This window comes from Leptodactylus fuscus, chromosome 9 (assembly GCF_031893055.1).
Source record: "Leptodactylus fuscus isolate aLepFus1 chromosome 9, aLepFus1.hap2, whole genome shotgun sequence".
In the NCBI taxonomy this organism is placed as follows: Eukaryota; Metazoa; Chordata; class Amphibia; order Anura; family Leptodactylidae; genus Leptodactylus; species Leptodactylus fuscus.
Window position 1 is genome coordinate 6828332 of NC_134273.1, and position 20458 is coordinate 6848789.

Consider the following 20458-nt stretch of genomic DNA (forward strand, 5'->3'; position numbering starts at 1 on the left):
TTTACATAGCCTCCCAACGTCATAGACAACGCTTTTTGAAATATTGCAAATTTGCAACTTTGTACCATTTTCCAAACTTCATTCACGTATCCAGATTCTATTCTATTTTTTGTATATTGTTATTTTTCACCCATTTGTTAGTGCATCTGTCACTGTGCGGCCATTTTTCCATCCATAGCGGCGCGTTCTCGCCTGTCCATTTTTTCCCATCTTTGGTTCCAATGGCACGAAAACACACAATAGGGAAAACTGCACGGGAATTTTTATTACTTACGGAACCAACTCAATAGGGAACACTTCTAGAGAAATTGAAAAACTTCCACGCCTTCTCCCATTGATCCAGTTTTTATTTTATTGATATTTTATTTTATTTTGAATTTATTTTTTGTATATTTTTTTTATTTTTCACCCATGTATCAGTTAATCAGTCACTAAGTGCGTCCATCTTTCGGCCCACTTCTCCATCCATAGCGGCCCATCCTCGCTTGTTCATCTTCTCCCACCATTTCAATGGTACAAAAAACACAGTAGAGGAAACCACAGGGGAAATTTTTTTACCTATGGTCCCAACTCAATAGGGAATATTTGTAAGAATATTGGAAACCTTCCATGTCTTGTTATTTCTGTTACATTGTGTCAAGATTCTTCTATGTATTAATTTTTTTATTTTATTTATAATATGTTATTTTGTAACATATTTATTTTTTTTATTGTTAAACATTTATCAGTTTATCAAACACTAAGTGCGGCCATTTTTCCGTCTATAGCGGCGCATTTTCGCCATTGGCACCAATAGGGAAGACAAACTCAATAGGGAACACTTCTATAGATATTGGAAAACTTCCAGACTTTGCTGTTTTTGTCCCTTTTTGGCGAGCATCTTCCATACGTGGTACAGTGAAGGGGTTAATCGGGCCGTCATCGCCCGTCATCGTATATTGCACATTTTCTGGCTCGCGTCCCTTTTCCATTTACCGAGCCCTTGTATCTGTAAGGGATTTTGCAGGTTTCTCGTATCGGCGTCTCGGCGCGGCGTCCAGATTGTAAGCAGTTTTGCTAACTTTGACAACAATCACAATAAGCGACGCCATAATTTCAGTGCGTTAACATACGAATCGGCCGCTGCCAAGTCTCCTGCGGATGCCAAACCTGCCAGGTGTTTCATTGTGGTATCACATTTTGCCGGTGTTATGAAAGGCGGCCCAGGACGTTTAGACTACAGTGGCTGCGACGTGTCATAGTGGGGAATTTATTATCGGGGCCCCCAATTGGATTTAATAAGCCTTGAACGGCAGTTTAGGCGTTTGTTGTGCAGCGGCTGCTCGTCGCCGAGCCCGCACCTGAATATTCATGCTCCTCGTATTCCCTCGGCTGCAGAGAAGCAGCTGTCTGAGCACCGCAGCAAATGTTCAGGAGATTTCCTCAATATAAACACCCTCACAGCTGAAGATCCCAGGCAGAGGACGCCATGAAACATTTATGGAAAGGGAATTTTTGTTTTCTCTCTCTTTTTTTTTTTTTTTTTTGAGACTGAAAGCTCCGGAAAAACAGGAACATCTCTCAGCAATCTTGGTAGAGGAATATAATAGGAATAAAAGGACTATAAGGAGCCCTGGAATAATAATAAGGGTCTGTTGTCTTCCAGGAATGGCGCCACTCTTACACACAGGATATATTTGGTATTGCAGCTCTATTTTCTTAAATAAGAATGACCTGCAATACCAGGCACAGCCTATGTACAGGAGTGGCGCTGTTCCGGGGTTTGCTCATCTCATAGGTCGTGGGTGATGTCTCTTGGACTACAGGAGTTTCTGACTTAATACAAAATTCAGCAATTTTCTCATACTTATCTCTCTTATCTCTTATCTTATCTCTCATACTTTAGTTTCCGGGTTTGCAGTCAGTGAATGGTTGCTCCTTGTTTATGCAGACCTAATACTCACAGCTCAGGGTTTGTTACAGTTGGATCCACAGCCTTGCACTGACCAGATAAGAATAAGTGCCCCCCCCCCCCCCTCCCTATATATAGAGGATTCAGCAACTCTCTGTTGATTTCGATTATAACTGTGCACTACCTCATTTCCCCTCCGGGGGCACTGCAGGGAAATGGAACACTTGCAAATTACTGATGATTGCTATTTGCTACATTGTGGGCAGATTACAGCATCAATGTGCAAGGAAAAGACGCCTCATCTCCTGTATCGTAGAGACTAGCGAGGTCTGAGAGGTCAGACCCCAAGTGATCCTAATGTAATATAGGATAGGATGGAAGACTCCTTTAAATATAATGTTAAGCATATGCATGTTATGGATCCAATCCCTTGTGGGATTAACAGCCTTGCACTGACCAGATAATAGTAAGTGGCTCCCCCCTGTACATATAGAGGATTCAGCAACTCTCTGTTGATTTTGATTATAACTGTGCACTACCTCATTTCCCCTGCGGGGGCACTGCAGGGAAATGGAACACTTGCAAATGACTGATGATTGCTATTTGCTACATTGTGGGCAGATTACAGCATCAATGTGCAAGGAAAAGAGTCCTCAGCTCCTGTATCGTAGAGACTAGCGAGGTCTGAGAGGTCAGACCCCAAGTGACCCTAATGTAATATAGGATAAGATGGAAGACCCCTTTAAATATAATGTTCAGCATATGCATTTTATGGAAGCTTATCGGACCCCAACCGAGGGAATTATTTGCGGAAAGATTGTTTCCGCCGTAAGAAAATTTAATTAAAAAATCCATTAGACAAATAGAAAAAATTTTGTGGGTGGGCGGGTGGGGGGGGGGATGAGTATTAACTTGTGAAGGGAACAGATGCACCTTTATCCTGCACTGGAGAAGACATTCCTGCTCCCATGTTAATAATGAAATGATCCCATTTTAGCAAGTGGAAGAACCAGAGTGTAACCTGATCCACTGTACCCGGCGCCGGACCGAAAATATCCCAAGAATTTAACTCCTTCCTTGTAGAAGTGGGGCGACTTATACTCGCAAAAATCAGGATCAATCAAAAATATATGCAAATGACCTGTATTCCATTCATTGGGACTGAGCTGCAATACCAGACACAGCCAATGTACAAGGGTGGCGCTGTTTAAGGGGGGGGGGGTATAAAGGGATTAACTATCTCCTATGTGGTTTTAGGCAGTGAGCCCAGGAAGTCCAGACTGATTCTGACCCCAAGTCACGTGATCAGAACCAACACTCAGCCACTGAGTTGCCCCAAAACCTTCCTCCTTACCACTCTCTGATGTGCCCAGGTAGTTACACTGGGAACTGGTAGACTGGAGTCAAGTCAGTCCCAATAATAGAGGTAATATATGGGAGGGGAGAGGAGGGAGGAGGCAGAGCAAATCGGGGGCCGGTTCTGATCACATGACCCAGGGTTGTAACCCCTCTAGGACACCTTGGTTTGTCGCTTAAAAGCCCCAGATGTAAGTGTTCACAAACTCCCTGGAGAACCCCTTTAAGTACAATTCTGACTCTTACATGTCAAACATATTTTCTCTAGAAGATCATATGGACATGACAGAGGGTGGTCCTCCGCCTGGCACTGAAGACAGAAGCCACCAGATATGAGAACCTCTCATTCTACGGCACATTAGATATCTTTATAGTACTAGTATGGCCGCCATGTTGTACCACATTATCCAGTTGCAGGGATATCCCTAGTTGACTGATGTTTCTTTCCGAAAAATCAGTTGTGGTGGGGTCCAGAGAGTGGGATCCCTCTAAAGGACTTGTTCTAAGACACTGATCAAGGGTCTGGTTGGGTCATGGCGGAGGACACAGTGGCACGGTGATCAATACAGAGGTCAAGCCAACTATATAATGCCCAAACCTTCTAAGAAATAGGAAGTGTAGAGGATACAATTGGGGAATTATATGGTGGCCTCGGGTCTTTGTATCACCAACGTTCTTGCTGGATCTCCTACTATGAAGAGCAGAAGACATACGGTAGTTGCCAACTGTCCCAAATCTACCAGAACAGACCAAATTTTTGGAAACCTTTCCATGAAATTTGGACACACCCTAGTATTGGGGCTTATAAACCCTACCCGAAAATGGGCAGACCCACCTTGGTTGGTGCAGTCGGGGATTAACAACTGAGATGCTTATTGACCCTCACCACCATGACCATCAGCACCACCTGCATATGAACCAACCATCAGCAAGTCTACCCTGTTGTCTTCAGGCAAGGTGGCCCATGTTGGATTATAATGCTGAGGTTGGGTCGAGGATCCCACTTCATCTCTTCCATTTGTCAGAGGACAGGGTTTGAGTAAATTTGCCTTAAATTCGGCACTCCTGGACAAATTGGATGCAGATCCTGACAATGTCCAAAAATGGGAGCGCCAATGTTGGAGGTCGGGCCTTACGGGCAGAGTGGTGTTCAGATTCCCGGGCCTGGTGGCGACTGCTCCGTCTGCACCACTTATAGCTACACCGCTTAGTTGAGGGGCTCCATTAAGAAAAGACAACCACTTCATGTAACTTTCCTACAAGTGGCGCCGAGCCATCTTCATGGCGGGAGGTGGAAGCCGCTTCTTATTCTTTCGGAAAGCATATGTTCGTTTCTGCTGTAGTAAAAAAAACAACTTCCAAATCCTGTTGTCTAAGTAGGAGACATATTTCTGTACCCAGGGCTAGCCTTTTCTTGGATGCTATCCATTCTACACATAACAGCATGTTTTGACACCAAACAACTTTCCTCAAACGCTGCTCCCAACAGATCCGCTCAGAGATGGCCCGCGTACGCGCCGACTGACAAAAAAATCATGTTTATATTTTGTTTATTGCTCATTATATCCGACGTTCTTTGGGGAAACACAATCGCTGGAGCCGGCGCTAGGTGTAAATTGCAGAGAAAAGACAATGTCGCCAGGCGTGCGCTAATACCGGCTGTAATGTGGCGAGATCATTCTGCTGTCATCGGATAGCGGAGGAGGATTTGCAGTTATGGTTACATTTCCGGTGACGTGTCTGTCATAGACCATCATGTAGTAGGGTGGCGCTCTGCAGTATGGCACAACTTTACATCACCCATTTAGTTCATATTTGGGAACAGTGTAATACTGCCTTTGTCCTGTGGAGGCAGTGCAGGAAAATTGAACACTTCATGGCGATCACAGATTACAGCTGATCACTGGGGGTCCCAGAAGTAAACCAATCGGTGATGAGTTTATATTTGGGGGACCTTTATAACAAAAAAGTATTGTCTATAGAATCAAACCCCTTTGGCACCATTGCACCAAACAGTTCATTTGCATATTGAGAAGAAGCAATTTCTTGGTAATGGAGGTCACACCACTAGGTTCAGGGGACCCTGACTTATCCATGTGAGGGGCCAGGGATCTGGTGTCCCTTTAAATACTTGCATCTTGGGAGGAATCATCGTTCCCAAGGACGAGGGTCGCGGAGAAATCCCCCAATCATGGCCGCTCCTGCGCGGTTAGGGACAGAATGTTGATTAAGAAAACAAATCATCTTATTGATTCCCACCCTCCCAACTCTGGGCCTTAATAAGGAACATGTCCCGAAGTAATAAGGAGAAGTGAAGATTTAGTGGCCACATATGGTTCTCATTACACAACTCCGAGAGGAAATCAAGAATGTTGACCCAACCAGTCAGACGGGGCTGCGTCTCACCCTCCGATGACTGCGCAAATCTAAGGAAGTGACTAGTCATTACTCAAGGGCACCACAGGGTTAAACGCTCAATTTGGGACACCTAGAGGTCTGTTTTTGATTGTTGCGTGTAACTGATGACATCACAAGTCTGCCCATCTATGGAATAGACTCCTCCTAGTGGTATAGCGGTCGTAGAGGTAGAATCCACTACTGCTGGAGGAGCTGCCCATTCCTTGACCAAGTGGGGAAGACGTATACGACCCCGGGTCTACTTTTGCCCTTTCCCAGTCCATGAAAACTCAGTAGCTCATTAGCACCCCCTGCAGGGGATGGGTGCAATAGAGAAGAAGCGCAAATTTTTGGAGGAGGTGAAACTGAGGTCACTTTGATTTTGATGACCCTTCTCGTTCATCACCATCAAAAGCAATCCAGGTCACCCCTCTGTGCTGTGACACCCCCTCCCCATAAAGACTAAACACCGTATAAGAGAAAAATTGCAACATTCTAATTCTATAGAGTAGATTTACTAAATGCACCACATAAGATGTCTAATGGTGGTGGGCAAACCTGGCAACATTGTGTCACGAATATTAGTGGATTCCATAGGAAAAGTTTAGTTTCCGACCAGCAGAGACCTCGTGTACCTGATGTCAAAGAAGAGGCTGCAAGAGGCCGAAAAACAAATCAGACCCCCGGAGAGGTGAGTATCTGTGTACTGTGAACTGAAGGGACCCCAGAGTATAATAATAGTTCATGGGTGACGAACCCCAAAAATGTCAAGTGCGCTAAACTCAAAATTTTAGGAAGATTTGCTCATTTCTAATAAAAATACACTTTGCTGGATTTAGAGGAGGTGAACTGCCAAAAATTTCATGTTCGGCATAACCAGAAATTTTTGGAAAAACCGTCATGAACCCATCTTGTTACGAATGGGCTCGCTCGTTTCTAAAAAAAAATCTGATTTTCGAAAAAAATTGGGGGTTGGCCTAATCTGAAATTTTGGGACAATTTCTAATGAACCTGGTTTGTTACCAATGGGTTAGAGCACCTCTACTTTGCTGGATGGGCGGTGAACTGACCAAAATGTTTGTAAAAATTGCACATAAATTGGTTCAAGAAGAACTGGTTCCCCGATCTCTAATGTCTCCCATAGTGAACCAAATGTCCCCCCTCCTCGGGCCCGGTACCTGTGGGTCCATCCCATGACCAGAACAGGTTTACATGATGAAGGTTCCCAGCCAGGTGAGATCCCGAACATGATGAGGATCCGAAACACAAACATTTTATTTGCGAGACGCAAGCAACCCCATTGTGTAGGATTGTTCGGAGACTACAATGTAACAACCGGCTGATAAACAGACACAAAGTAAGACGAGGATGACAATGAAGGAACAGGTGATTTATACCCAAGGAGGAAGGCTCTCCCCGTGAGTCTCGGCCGCCGCCGCCGCCGCACTTCTGGGAGTGATTGTGTGACAACCTGTTACCCAGCAGGAGGCAGGAAATGAAAACAAATCGCTCTGGACGGCCGCCACATAAAATCTTCCCTGACTTTTACAACATTGTGGCATTTACTATTAGGATTAACACCGGGTAAATCTGCCATTAACAACCTCATCCCTCTAAGTGATTCCGCATGGTGCCTGGGCGCCGGGTTATAAGTGACCCCCACCCCCCGCCTACATACAATGGCGGCCGTTAAAGGGTTAGTCCTATCTTATCGTGCTGAGATACGTCCTTACTTTTCATTGGGGGGCACCTCTGGACCCCCAGGGATCATGACATTAAAGGGGACACGTGGGCTCCACCAATTACTGCCCCATCTCACCTGGCCTTAGTAATCAGATTCTTCTATCATTGGCCAGAGGGGGGCGGAATACTTGTTGGCTCCAATACAGGCGTCTCCCATAGAAACAGTGATTGGTACAGGAGGGTATTTGAGATCTCCAGGGCACCAGGACTCAGGCGTAGCTGCTACCTCTGCACCCCTATGGCTACGCCCCATGCATCGTAATAGCAGGAAGCCACATATGTAGATATTTCCATTATCATGGACTGAACACGACTTTCTGGAATCAGAATATACCGTACATATGACAAAGAGAAAACCGCAGCAGGGTGACAGCCTGTAAAGAGTTAATGACTGCAGTACCTTTCGGAGACCCTGCAGACCTCCGTGATGTGCGCCAGTCTCCTCAGCTACAACAGAAGGGTGAACAGTCAGGGGACTCACAAGGAAGACGAGGCCTGTACATAATTGATCTGACAAGGAGCGTCCCGACCAGTCACCAATGCTGAATTATACCGTATACTGAAATACAACCGCAAGAGGGGTATATATTATCATTGTGAGGGCATGGCAGGTACTAAAGGAGAAGCATCATCATATACTGTCTATATTACTATATACAGTGATATGGACCATGCTGGTGTAACCTGGGTATATACTGTATATAATTATATATGTACAGCCGGTATAACCTGGGTATATACTGTATATAATTCTATATGTACAGCCGGTATAACCTGGATATATACTGTATATAATTATATATGTACAGCCGGTATAACCTGGGTATATACTGTATATAATTATATATGTACAGCCGGTATAAACTGGGTATATACTGAATATAATTCTATATGTACAGCCGGTATAACCTGGGTATATACTGTATATAATTCTATATGTACAGCCGGTATAACCTGGGTATATACTGAATATAATTCTATATGTACAGCCGGTATAACCTGGGTATATACTGTATATAATTCTATATGTACAGCCGGTATAACCTGGGTATATACTGTATATAATTATATATGTACAGCCGGTATAACCTGGGTATATACTGAATATAATTCTATATGTACAGCCGGTATAACCTGAGTATATACTGTATATAATTCTATATGTACAGCCGGTATAACCTGGATATATACTGTATATAATTATATATGTACAGCCGGTATAACCTGGGTATATACTGTATATAATTCTATATGTACAGCCGGTATAACCTGGGTATATACTGTATATAATTATATATGTACAGCCGGTATAACCTGGGTATATACTGTATATAATTATATATGTACAGCCGGTATAACCTGGGTATATACTGTATATAATTCTATATGTACAGCCGGTATAGCCTGGGTATATACTGTATATAATTCTATATGTACAGCCGGTATAACCTGGGTATATACTGTATATAATTCTATATGTACAGCCGGTATAAACTGGGTATATACTGTATATAATTCTATATGTACAGCCGGTATAACCTGGGTATATACTGAATATAATTCTATATGTACAGCCGGTATAACCTGGGTATATACTGTATATAATTCTATATGTACAGCCGGTATAACCTGGGTATATACTGTATATAATTATATATGTACAGCCGGTATAACCTGGGTATATACAGTATATAATTATATATGTACAGCCGGTATAACCTGAGTATATACTGTATATAATTCTATATGTACAGCCGGTATAACCTGGGTATATACTGTATATAATTATATATGTACAGCCGGTATAACCTGGGTATATACTGTATATAATTATATATGTACAGCCGGTATAACCTGGGTATATACTGTATATAATTCTATATGTACAGCCGGTATAACCTGGGTATATACTGTATATAATTCTATATGTACAGCCGGTATAACCTGGGTATATACTGTATATAATTCTATATGTACAGCCGGTATAACCTGGGTATATACTGTATATAATTATATATGTACAGCCGGTATAACCTGGATATATACTGTATATAATTCTATATGTACAGCCGGTATAACCTGGGTATATACTGTATATAATTATATATGTACAGCCGGTATAACCTGGGTATATACTGTATATTCAAATCAAATCAAATCAAAAAAGGTTTATTGGCACGTCCGAATAGATATTTGGCATTGCCAAAGCTAGTAGAGTGGGGAGGGGGGAGTTGGACTCGGGTGGGTGGGTGGTGGTGGTGGGGGTGGTGTGGGTGGTTTGGGGTATAACAGTCCATGGAGTCTCATCTTCCTCTTCGTTGGTGACCGTTATATGGGGAGGTGGGGTGGGGCGGGGCGGTTGGTTTGGGGTATAACAGTCCGTGGAGTCTCATCTTCCTCTTCGTTGGTGACTGCTATATGGGGAGGTGGGGTGGGGTGGGGTGGGGCGGGTGTTTTGGGATAAATATAACAGTCCATGGAGTCTCATCTTCCTCTTGTTTGGTGACAGCTGGACACGTATTGGGCAGCGATCTCCACAGTGGCCTCTTCTTCTCCCAGTAGGATGTAGAGTTTCCTCTTCTCGTCTGCAGATATGAAGTCTGGGATGTGGGCAGAGAGTCTTTGGTAGTAGACGGCCCTCACAGCTGAGTATTTGGTGCAGTGTAGCAGGAAGTGGGCCTTGTCTTCTAGGGCCCCCTGGTCACAGTGCTGGCACAGTCTCTTCTCCCGTGGCTTGTACGTCTGTCTGTATCGCCCCGTCTCTATCTCTAGGTTGTGGGCGCTCAGTCTGTACTGGCTCAGGGTCTGTCTGTGCTTGGGGTGGCGTATTCTCTCCAGGTAGGTGGCCATGGTGTAGTCCCTTTGTAGGGATTGGTACACGGTGAGTTTCTTGGAGTTATTTATTTCGTTTCTCCATTCTTCAATGTACCGCTCTCTGTTTGCCTCTGTGGTCGCCTTTATTTCGGCCTTGGTTATCATCTGTTGGTGTTTTTGGTTTGGTGGTTGGCTGCTGTTTGGTTGTTGAATGTCTGGTTTGCTCAGGTGGCTTAGCCATGCTTGGTGGTGGTAGGAGTCAGGCTTGCTCCCCTGGATGTGTGCCTGGAAAGCTAGCGCCCTCTTCTGTATGGTGAGCCATAGGGGGAGTCTGCCTAGCTCTGCCCTGCAGGCCATGTTGGTGGTGTTGCGATGGACATGGAGCAGGTATTTGCAGAACTCCAGGTGGAAGTTCTCTGTTGGGCTGGAATCCCACTTTGACTGGTCTGGGTAGGTGGCTGGGCCCCAAACCTCACTGCCATAGAGAAGGATCGGGGAGATGACTGCGTCAAATATCTTCGGCCAGACCCTCACCGGTGGTTTGAGGTGGTACAGTTGTCTTCTGATGGCGTAGAAGGTTCTGCAGGCTTTTGCTTTCAGGGTTTCTATTGCTGCTTTGAAGCTTCCTGATTGGCTGAGCTCCAGCCCCAGGTAGGTGTAGCTGTTGGTTTTCTCCAGTGTGGAGCCGTTCAGTGTGAATTGTGAGGTGGTGGAGGCTTTATTGTGGCCCTTCTTCTGGAATACCATGACTTTGGTCTTCTTCTGGTTTATGGGTAGGGCCCATGTGGTGCTGAATTTTTCCAGCACTGACAGGCTAATTCTATATGTACAGCCGGTATAGCCTGGGTATATACTGTATATAATTATATATGTACAGCCGGTATAACCTGGGTATATACTGAATATAATTCTATATGTACAGCCGGTATAAACTGGGTATATACTGTATATAATTATATATGTACAGCCGGTATAACCTGGGTATATACTGAATATAATTATATATGTACAGCCGGTATAACCTGGGTATATACTGTATATAATTCTATATGTACAGCCGGTATAACCTGGGTATATACTGTATATAATTATATATGTACAGCCGGTATAACCTGGGTATATACTGTATATAATTATATATGTACAGCCGGTATAACCTGGGTATATACTGTATATAATTCTATATGTACAGCCGGTATAACCTGGGTATATACTGTATATAATTCTATATGTACAGCCGGTATAACCTGGGTATATACTGTATATAATTATATATGTACAGCCGGTATAACCTGGATATATACTGTATATAATTCTATATGTACAGCCGGTATAACCTGGGTATATACTGTATATAATTCTATATGTACAGCCGGTATAACCTGGGTATATACTGTATATAATTATATATGTACAGCCGGTATAACCTGGGTATATACTGAATATAATTCTATATGTACAGCCGGTATAAACTGGGTATATACTGTATATAATTATATATGTACAGCCGGTATAACCTGGGTATCTCCTGTATATAATTCTATATGTACAGCCGGTATAACCTGGGTATATACTGTATATAATTCTATATGTACAGCCGGTATAACCTGGGTATCTCCTGTATATAATTCTATATGTACAGCTGGTATAACCTGGGTATATACTTTATATAATTATATATGTACAGCTGGTATAACCTGGGTATATACTGTATATAATTATATATGTACAGCTGGTATAACCTGGGTATCTCCTGTATATAATTCTATATGTACAGCTGGTATAACTTGGGTATATACTGTATATAATTATATATGTACAGCTGGTATAACCTGGATATATACTGTATATAATTATATATGTACAGCCGGTATAACCTGGGTATCTCCTGTATATAATTCTATATGTACAGCCGGTATAACCTGGGTATCTCCTATATATAATTATATATGTACAGCCGGTATAACCTGGATATATACTGTATATAATTATATATGTACAGCTGGTATAACCTGGATATATACTGTATATAATTATATATGTACAGCTGGTATAACCTGGGTATCTCCTGTATATAATTCTATATGTACAGCTGGTATAACCTGGGTATCTCCTATATATAATTATATATGTACAGCCGGTATAACCTGGATATATACTGTATATAATTATATATGTACAGCTGGTATAACCTGGGTATCTCCTGTATATAATTCTATATGTACAGCTGGTATAACCTGGGTATATACTGTATATAATTATATATGTACAGCCGGTATAACCTGGGTATATACTGTATATAATTATATATGTACAGCCGGTATAACCTGGGTATATACTGTATATAATTATATATGTACAGCCGGTATAACCTGGGTATATACTGTATATAATTATACATGTACAGCTGGTATAACCTGGGTATATACTGTATAGAATTCTATATGTACAGCTGGTATAACCTGGGTATATACTGTATATAATATATATGCACAGCCGGTATAACCTGGGTATATACTGTATATAATTATATATGTACAGCTGGTATAACCTGGGTATATACTGTATATAATTCTATGTGTACAGCTTATATAAGTTATACATCTTCTTGTCTGGACTGGCTGATAACAGAGAGCAGTAGTCTGTATGTGCAGGATCCCTCCATAAGACGTGTTGGTTCTCCTGCGGCCGCTCTCAGGCTGTACATTGTTCTCTCTTACAGTAGGTGGTGATCTTGTCTCATTTTCATGCACATGAGACTAATTAACAATTCCGCGAGCTCTTCGTTATTTTCAACACTTAAAACATTTTAAAGTTTAATGTTCCTCGGCAATCCTCGTAAAAACACAATATTTTAAGCGCCGGTATTACCTAAGCAAGCATAAAAACCAGTTAATAAAAATGAAAGATATCATCTGTGAGCATTAAAACAAGAGGTTGTGAGCCGGGGCCGGGGTCAGTTTTTGTTGTTGGGTACAGGAGGTAATAAATCCCGCGGCCGAGGGGAACGTTTTCTACACGTCGTTAAAAAGCGAGCGCGTCTTTACCTTTTACGAGGATCTCACATCCTTCCTATCCACTCTCTCATTATGGCCTGCGATGTATAGACACTGCGGGAAACATTTACCAGGCCATAAAAACTTATCCCAAGATGCGCAAAAATGACCCAGACAGATAAGAAATGTGGACGGAACACAAACAAGACGGAGCGGGACATAGAGAAGACTGAATCTGTAAGGGAGAAGCCACATTACTCGGGGCAGGGCAGAAGTCTGACAAATTGGGACTTTTTCCTATTCTTTTCGCCACTCACTCCACTTTCTAGAGCATATAATACTGTGTGGGGGTCACTGTGGAGCATGTAATACTGTGTGGGGGCCACGGTGGAGCATGTAGTACTGTGTGGGGGCCACTGTGGAGCATGTAATACTGTGTGGGGGCCACTGTAGAGCACATAATACTGTGTGAGGGCCACTGTGGAGCACGTAATACTGTGTGGGGGCCACTGTGGAGCATGTAATACTGTGTGGGGGCCACTGTGGAGCACGTAATACTGTGTGGGGGCCACTGTGGAGCATGTAATACTGTGTGGGGGCCACTGTGGAGCACGTAATACTGTGTGGGGGCCACTGTGGAACATGTAATACTGTGTGGGGGCCACTGTAGAGCACATAATACTGTGTGAGGGCCACTGTGGAGCACGTAATACTGTGTGGGGGTCACTGTGGAGCACATAAAACATTGTGAGGGCCACTGTGGAGCACGTAATACTGTGTGGGGGCCACTGTGGAGCACGTAATACTGTGTGAGGGCCACTGTGGAGCACGTAATACTGTGTGGGGGCCACTGTAGAGCACATAATACTGTTTATGGGGCACTGTAGAGCACATAATACTGTGTGAGGGCCACTGTGGAGCATGTAATACTGTGTGGGGGCCACTGTGGAGCACGTAATACTGTGTGGGGGCCACTGTGGAGCACGTAATACTGTGTGGGGGCCACTGTAGAGCACATAATACTGTTTAGGGGGCACTGTGGAGCATGTAATACTGTGTGGGGGCCACTGTGGAGCATATAATACTGTGTGTGGGGCACTGTGTAGCACATAATAGTGTGTGGGGGCCACTGTGGAGCATGTAATACTGTTTGAGGGTCAATATGGAGCATGTTATTCACCATATTTTTGATAACTTCTGTTGTGGGTACTAAAGCTGTACCCCTTTTAAGAATTCGCTCTAGGAAGGGGTAGGGGACCCAGGACCAAAGTTTGCACTCAGTGCCACAAGACTTTAGTTACACTACTGTAGATAGATAGATAGATAGATAGATAGATAGATAGATAGATGATAGATAGATAGATAGATAGATAGATAGATAGATAGGAGATAGATAGATAGATAGATAGATAGATAGATAGATAGATAGGAGATAGATAGATAGATAGATAGATAGATAGGAGATAGATAGATAGTTAGATAGATAGATAGATAGATAGATAGATAGGAGATAGATAGATAGATAGATAGATAGATAGATAGGAGATAGATAGATAGATAGATAGATAGATAGATAGGAGATAGATAGATAGATAGATAGATAGATAGATAGATAGATAGGAGATAGATAGATAGATAGATAGATAGATAGATGATAGATAGATAGATAGATAGATAGATAGATAGGAGATAGATAGATAGATAGATAGATAGATAGATAGTAGATAGATAGATAGATAGATAGATAGATAGATAGATAGGAGATAGATAGATAGTTAGATAGATAGATAGATAGATAGATAGATAGATAGGAGATAGATAGATAGATAGATAGATAGATAGATAGATAGATAGATAGGAGATAGATAGATAGATAGATAGATAGATAGATAGATAGATAGATAGTATTATATAGGCCCCCTATGGAATTATTACAGGTCACTTTCGCCCCCGTTCCTCGCTATGTAGAGCGCCCGCACATGCTCGCTGTGACTCCTCTCATGGCCGGGGGCATCCCGGGATCTGCAGCTTCACAACTTCTGGATATTACGCCTTCCCAGCGAGTTCCCACCAGGTCACATTCCAGTCATATAGTTATTTAAGAGCTGACATTCCTCCGCTCCTCACTTATATCCCCGCTGCCCCCGGGGCAGACATATGGCTGACAACATGGGAGATTCTGCTCTTTTCTTCTCCAATCCCAAACTATATTAAAGTAGAAAAACTTCGGCTTCATCCAACCGAGGAGTCGGATGTGTACACAGCGCAACGCACTCCAGGCCAGCCGTGAAACCCGATGTGAGGCCTGCGGCGAGAAACCGCAGCGTGTGATCAGTTACCGGCGTCCTCGTATCTTATCTTCTTGTGTCTACAGTTTCTATACGGAACTAAGAGTCTCAGACTACAGACTACAGCCGCATCCTGCGGTCAGTGGTGGTCATCATGGTGGTGGTCATCATGTTGGTCTGGGCCAGATGGAGACTAAAGTGTCTCCCATTAGTACAGGCATCGCCTCCTCTCCTGACATGTCTGGCTTTGTAAAGTCTCATATTCTACCTGTGTATAAGCACTGATCCCATACAGCGCGTGTCAGTCTTTACTATCCTGTAGCCATTCTGTTCATGCACAGTAGACTGCTAGACACTGCGCTACATAACATGGAATATATTGTATTATCTGACAAGTTGTGACTATCGGCTCCTGGTTTGGGTTGCAGATGGACGGGTGGCCCGCACGGGCGATAGAACATTGAATGGCGATATTGTTTGGGCGTCTAATCTTCCGGCGGAGTCTCGACTCACCTAATATTTACAAGATGCAGCTGAGTAAATAGTCGCACATTATATGTTCTAAGCTCGGAACAATCTGCCGGGACTTTCCGTGTGTGATAAATGGCAAATGGATCATTGCACTATCGTCAATCTCTGCCAAAAGAATTTTCTAGAAAAAAAAAGGGGGAGAATAGGGCAACGACCTGGATGGGGGGCAGGAACTTTAACCCTTTCAGGATTGTACTTGGATCTGTGAAAAGGCGCCCGACATACTCACCTCCCCTCGACAGGCGATGCCAGAATGTCGTCTGCAGTGGCCGCCATCATCAAAGGGAAGTGCAGGGTTAAAGGGGTCTGGACCTCGTAAACAAGATGGCTGGTTCCTGCTGGGGATCGCCTGGCCTGGGTTCTTTACCTTTCAGATGTTGGGTCTGGTCCCTGCATGTTTAGGGTTTTTGGTCAGGGACTATTGAGTAGATATATGTTTAGGAGACCTCTTCTGGAGACTATATTTTTAGACGTTTAGGTTCGGGGTCTATAAATATTTAGAGAGTCTGATGTCTCTCTAGTAGTTCCTGGCTGGTAGGTGAACAAGAAAGATACTGGAAGTCCATGGCTGGTCAGTGAAGGTACAGGACACATTCCTCAGACGCAACATGGCTGGTAGGTGAAGAAGAAAGACACATCCTTCAGATACCACATAGCTGGTAGGTGAAGGAATAACATGAATATTTTTGGTTCTCCATGGCTGGTTGGTGAAGGAACAAAACACATTCTTCAGATGCCACATGGCTGGTCAGTGAAGGAACAAGTTGAATCCTTCTGGTTCTCCATGATTGGCCGATGAAGGAACAAGATGAATCCTTCTGGTTCTCCATGATTGGCCAGTGAAGGAAAAAGATGAATCCTTCTGATTCTCCAGTGCTGGTAGGTGAAGGAACAAGATGAATCCATCTGGTTCTCCATGGCTGGTAGGTGAAGGAACAAGATGAATCCTTCTGGTTCTCCATGGCTGGAAGGTGAAGGAACAAGATGAATCCTTCTGGTTCTCCATGGCTGGAAGGTGAAGGAACAAGATGAATCCTTCTGGTTCTCCATGGCTGGAAGGTGAAGGAACAAGATGAATCCTTCTGGTTCTCCATGATTGGCTGGTGAAGGAACAAGATGAATCCTTCTGGTTCTCCATGATTGGCCGGTGAAGGAACAAGATGAATCCTTCTGGTTCTCCATAGTTGGTAGGTGAAGGAACAAGATGAATCCTTCTGGTTCTCCATGGCTGGTAGGTGAAGGAACAAGATGAATCCTTCTGGTTCTCCATGGCTGGTAGGTGAAGGAACAAGATGAATCCTTCTGGTTCTCCATGGTTGGTAGGTGAAGGAAAAAGATGAATCCTTCTGGTTCTCCATAGTTGGTAGGTGAAGGAACAAGATGAATCCTTCTGGTTCTCCAGTGCTGGTAGGTGAAGGAACAAGATGAATCCTTCTGGTTCTCCAGTGCTGGTAGGTGAAGGAACAAGATGAATCCTTCTGGTTCTCCGTGGTTGGTCGGTGAAGGAACAAAATGAATCCTTCTGGTTCTCCGTGGTTGGTCGGTGAAGGAACAAGATGAATCCTTCTGGTTCTCCATGGCTGGTAGGTGAAGCAACAAGATGAATCCTTCTGGCAGAGTAGGTGAAGAAGCAAGATGCACAATTGTGGCTGTTCATGGCCTGTAGGTGAAGGAACAAGATGCATTTTTGTCTTCTGGGCAACTTATATTTGAAAGGAACACCTTATGGAGGTCTTCTGGGCCGGGTTGTGATTGCACCCACTATACCCTCTCGAGTTATACCGCTGAAGGTGTCCACAGAGCTCCAGTGAGTGCTGCCCCCTCCTCGATTGCGCAGGCTCTTTTCTCAGTAGGGTTCTGATCCAAACCCATTGTTTTGCATATAGCAGCTAGTCAGTGGTGGCGCTGTCCAGACAATGTGCAGAAGGGTCAGTGGCCACCTCTCTGGTGACCCCACCAGTCCAACCCCATACCGCCTATAGCTGAACTCCCACAACTTACTAACTTAACCCCTTTTATCTGGATCAGGACACTTGTTCCTACCTGCAGGTTCCACACAAGGTTAAACTTCAGCCGGTTCCATTTTCTATATTTTAATCAGACAATTATCAGCTCGTAAATCTCGGTCCCCAAGTAAAATGAGCAGGAGAAATGATTTCTCAGCAGTCTGCAGCCGATCCCTTACAATAAATATTCAGTGCTGGAGATGATGGAGGGCTTTACAAAGCAAATGATCAGGGGAACTTCTGACCTCGGCGCTATTCATGTCCAATATTATTTTTTCGTACGTGATACTCCTGGCAGGGATACAGAGAGCCGAGGTTCAGCAGCGTCTGCAGCTGCGAGCTTCATGCCTAGAAATATTACTGAAACCTTCCAATGGAACTTAAGAAAAGCAAAAAAATAAAAAAAGACGAGGCGAGAAGGTCAAGTGTAAATTGTGGCGGAGAATCCATATTTCAGATAAGACATCACTCTGCATCTTTTGTCCAAGAAAGTCCTCAGCACATTACTGCTTCCCTGCTAGCGGGGAAATCGATAATTTGCTGAAGAATTTCTGGAAATGAGGAAAACTCCAGGCCCCCAAGTCCTTAAAGGGGATCTCCACCTTGTAACGTCTGCTCAGTGTTCGGTCCAGTGTTCTGTTCTGATTCATTTCTTCATATATCTTTATAGTGGTTGACGTTGTATTTTTGTGATACAGAGCTCCAAATCCTCTGCACGGACCTAAGGTGATAATCATTCTGTTTACTCGCAACCACCACTAGGGGGAGCTCAGAAGTTGAATGAATACAGATTTATTATTGAACTCTATGTATTAGCAGTCTACAGTAGGCTCCTCAGCTCTTTTCTTAGCACCTCTTGCAAGCTTGGCCGGCTCCATCACTGACAATTTTTTTGGACATAGTTTATGGTAAGAAGCCCTTCGGCATCCAAACCACATTAGAAAGCATAGTGGGAACTAGCAGGAGATGATCACTGCTCCATACCTTATTGACCTGCTATAGGTACCCTCCTTACTGCATGCTATGGGGGGATGGAGGGACCATGCCTGCCCAACTGCAACCAACAGAGCCAGTGCATGTGCGACTGCTATATAAACTATATTTTGCACAAGTCCCCTCCTGTGACCCCCCCCTGCCAATCCCTGCCCTGTAGCTCTTGCTACCTGGTGGACAAGGGTTATGTTTGGCAAAGAGAAGGCGCTCCAGTTGTTGCAAACTACATCTTCATTCCTGATGGGAGTAGTAGTACCTCAGCAGCTCCGGGCCTCTAGTCCATCTATAGGTGCACATACTGAATACATGTTGCTTTCCTTGCTACTCTGGAGGTTGAGCTGCCAAATATATGACGGATACAGAAATAACACGCGACGTTTCGGTCTCTATGGCAATGACGTTTCCTGCCTTTGATTAATACAACAGAACAATAGATGAGACTGTGACGGACCGTCAGCTCAGACAAAAGAGACAGAGTTTATTTTAGGATATTTTGTTCTCTCTGGTCATTGAGAAGAGATTATTGTGTATTCCATGGTGCGCAGAGTTACTCACTGCTGTGTACCTGGGAGCCCGTCATGCCCCGACGTGATCTCCAAAATCACACCGTGCCCCTGACTGCGGCCTCAATGGTAGATTTCAGTCAATGGCCAAAAGGGCTCTGGACAGACTGGGCAGGTAAATAGCAGAACTACCTGCAAGGGGATGTAAGTACTGGTGGCATGGTCTGGCCCTATGGCACTGGGGATGGCACTGGGAAGGGTACTGGGGAGGGCACTGGAGAGGGCACTGGGGAGGGCACTGGAGATGGCACTGGGGAGGGCACTGGAGATGGCACTGGGGAGGGCACTGGAGATGGCACTGGGGAGGGTACTGGGGATGGCACTGGGGAGGGCACTGGAGATGGCACTGGGGAGGGCACTGGAGATGGCACTGGGGAGGGCACTGGGGATGGCACTGGGAAGGGTACTGGGGAGGGCACTGGAGAGGGCACTGGGGAGGGCACTGGAGATGGCACTGGGGAGGGCACTGGAGATGGCACTGGGGAGGGCACTGGAGATGGCACTGGGGAGGGTACTGGGGATGGCACTGGGGAGGGCACTGGAGATGGCACTGGGGAGGGCACTGGAGATGGCACTGGGGAGGGCACTGGAGATGGCACTGGGGAGGGCACTGGAGATGGCACTGGGGAGGGTACTGGGGATGGCACTGGAGATGGCACTGGGGAGGGCACTGGAGATGGCCCTGGGGAGGGTACTGGGGATGGCACTGGGGAGGGCACTGGGGAGGGTACTGGGGATGGCACTGGGGAGGGTACTGGGGATGGCACTGGGGAGGGCACTGGAGAGGGCACTGGGGATGGCACTGGGGAGGGCACTGGAGAGGGCACTGGGGAGGGCACTGGAGAGGGCACTGGGGAGGGCACTGGGGAGGGCACTGGAG

General features: G+C 44.6%; 1 protein-coding gene across 2 annotated transcripts in view; it reads left to right on the forward strand.

The window, feature by feature from the left end:
• The window catches only part of NFIA (nuclear factor I A), a 338101-nt gene that overhangs the window by 46660 nt on the left and 270983 nt on the right, over positions 1-20458 (forward strand). The window lies entirely within an intron of this gene.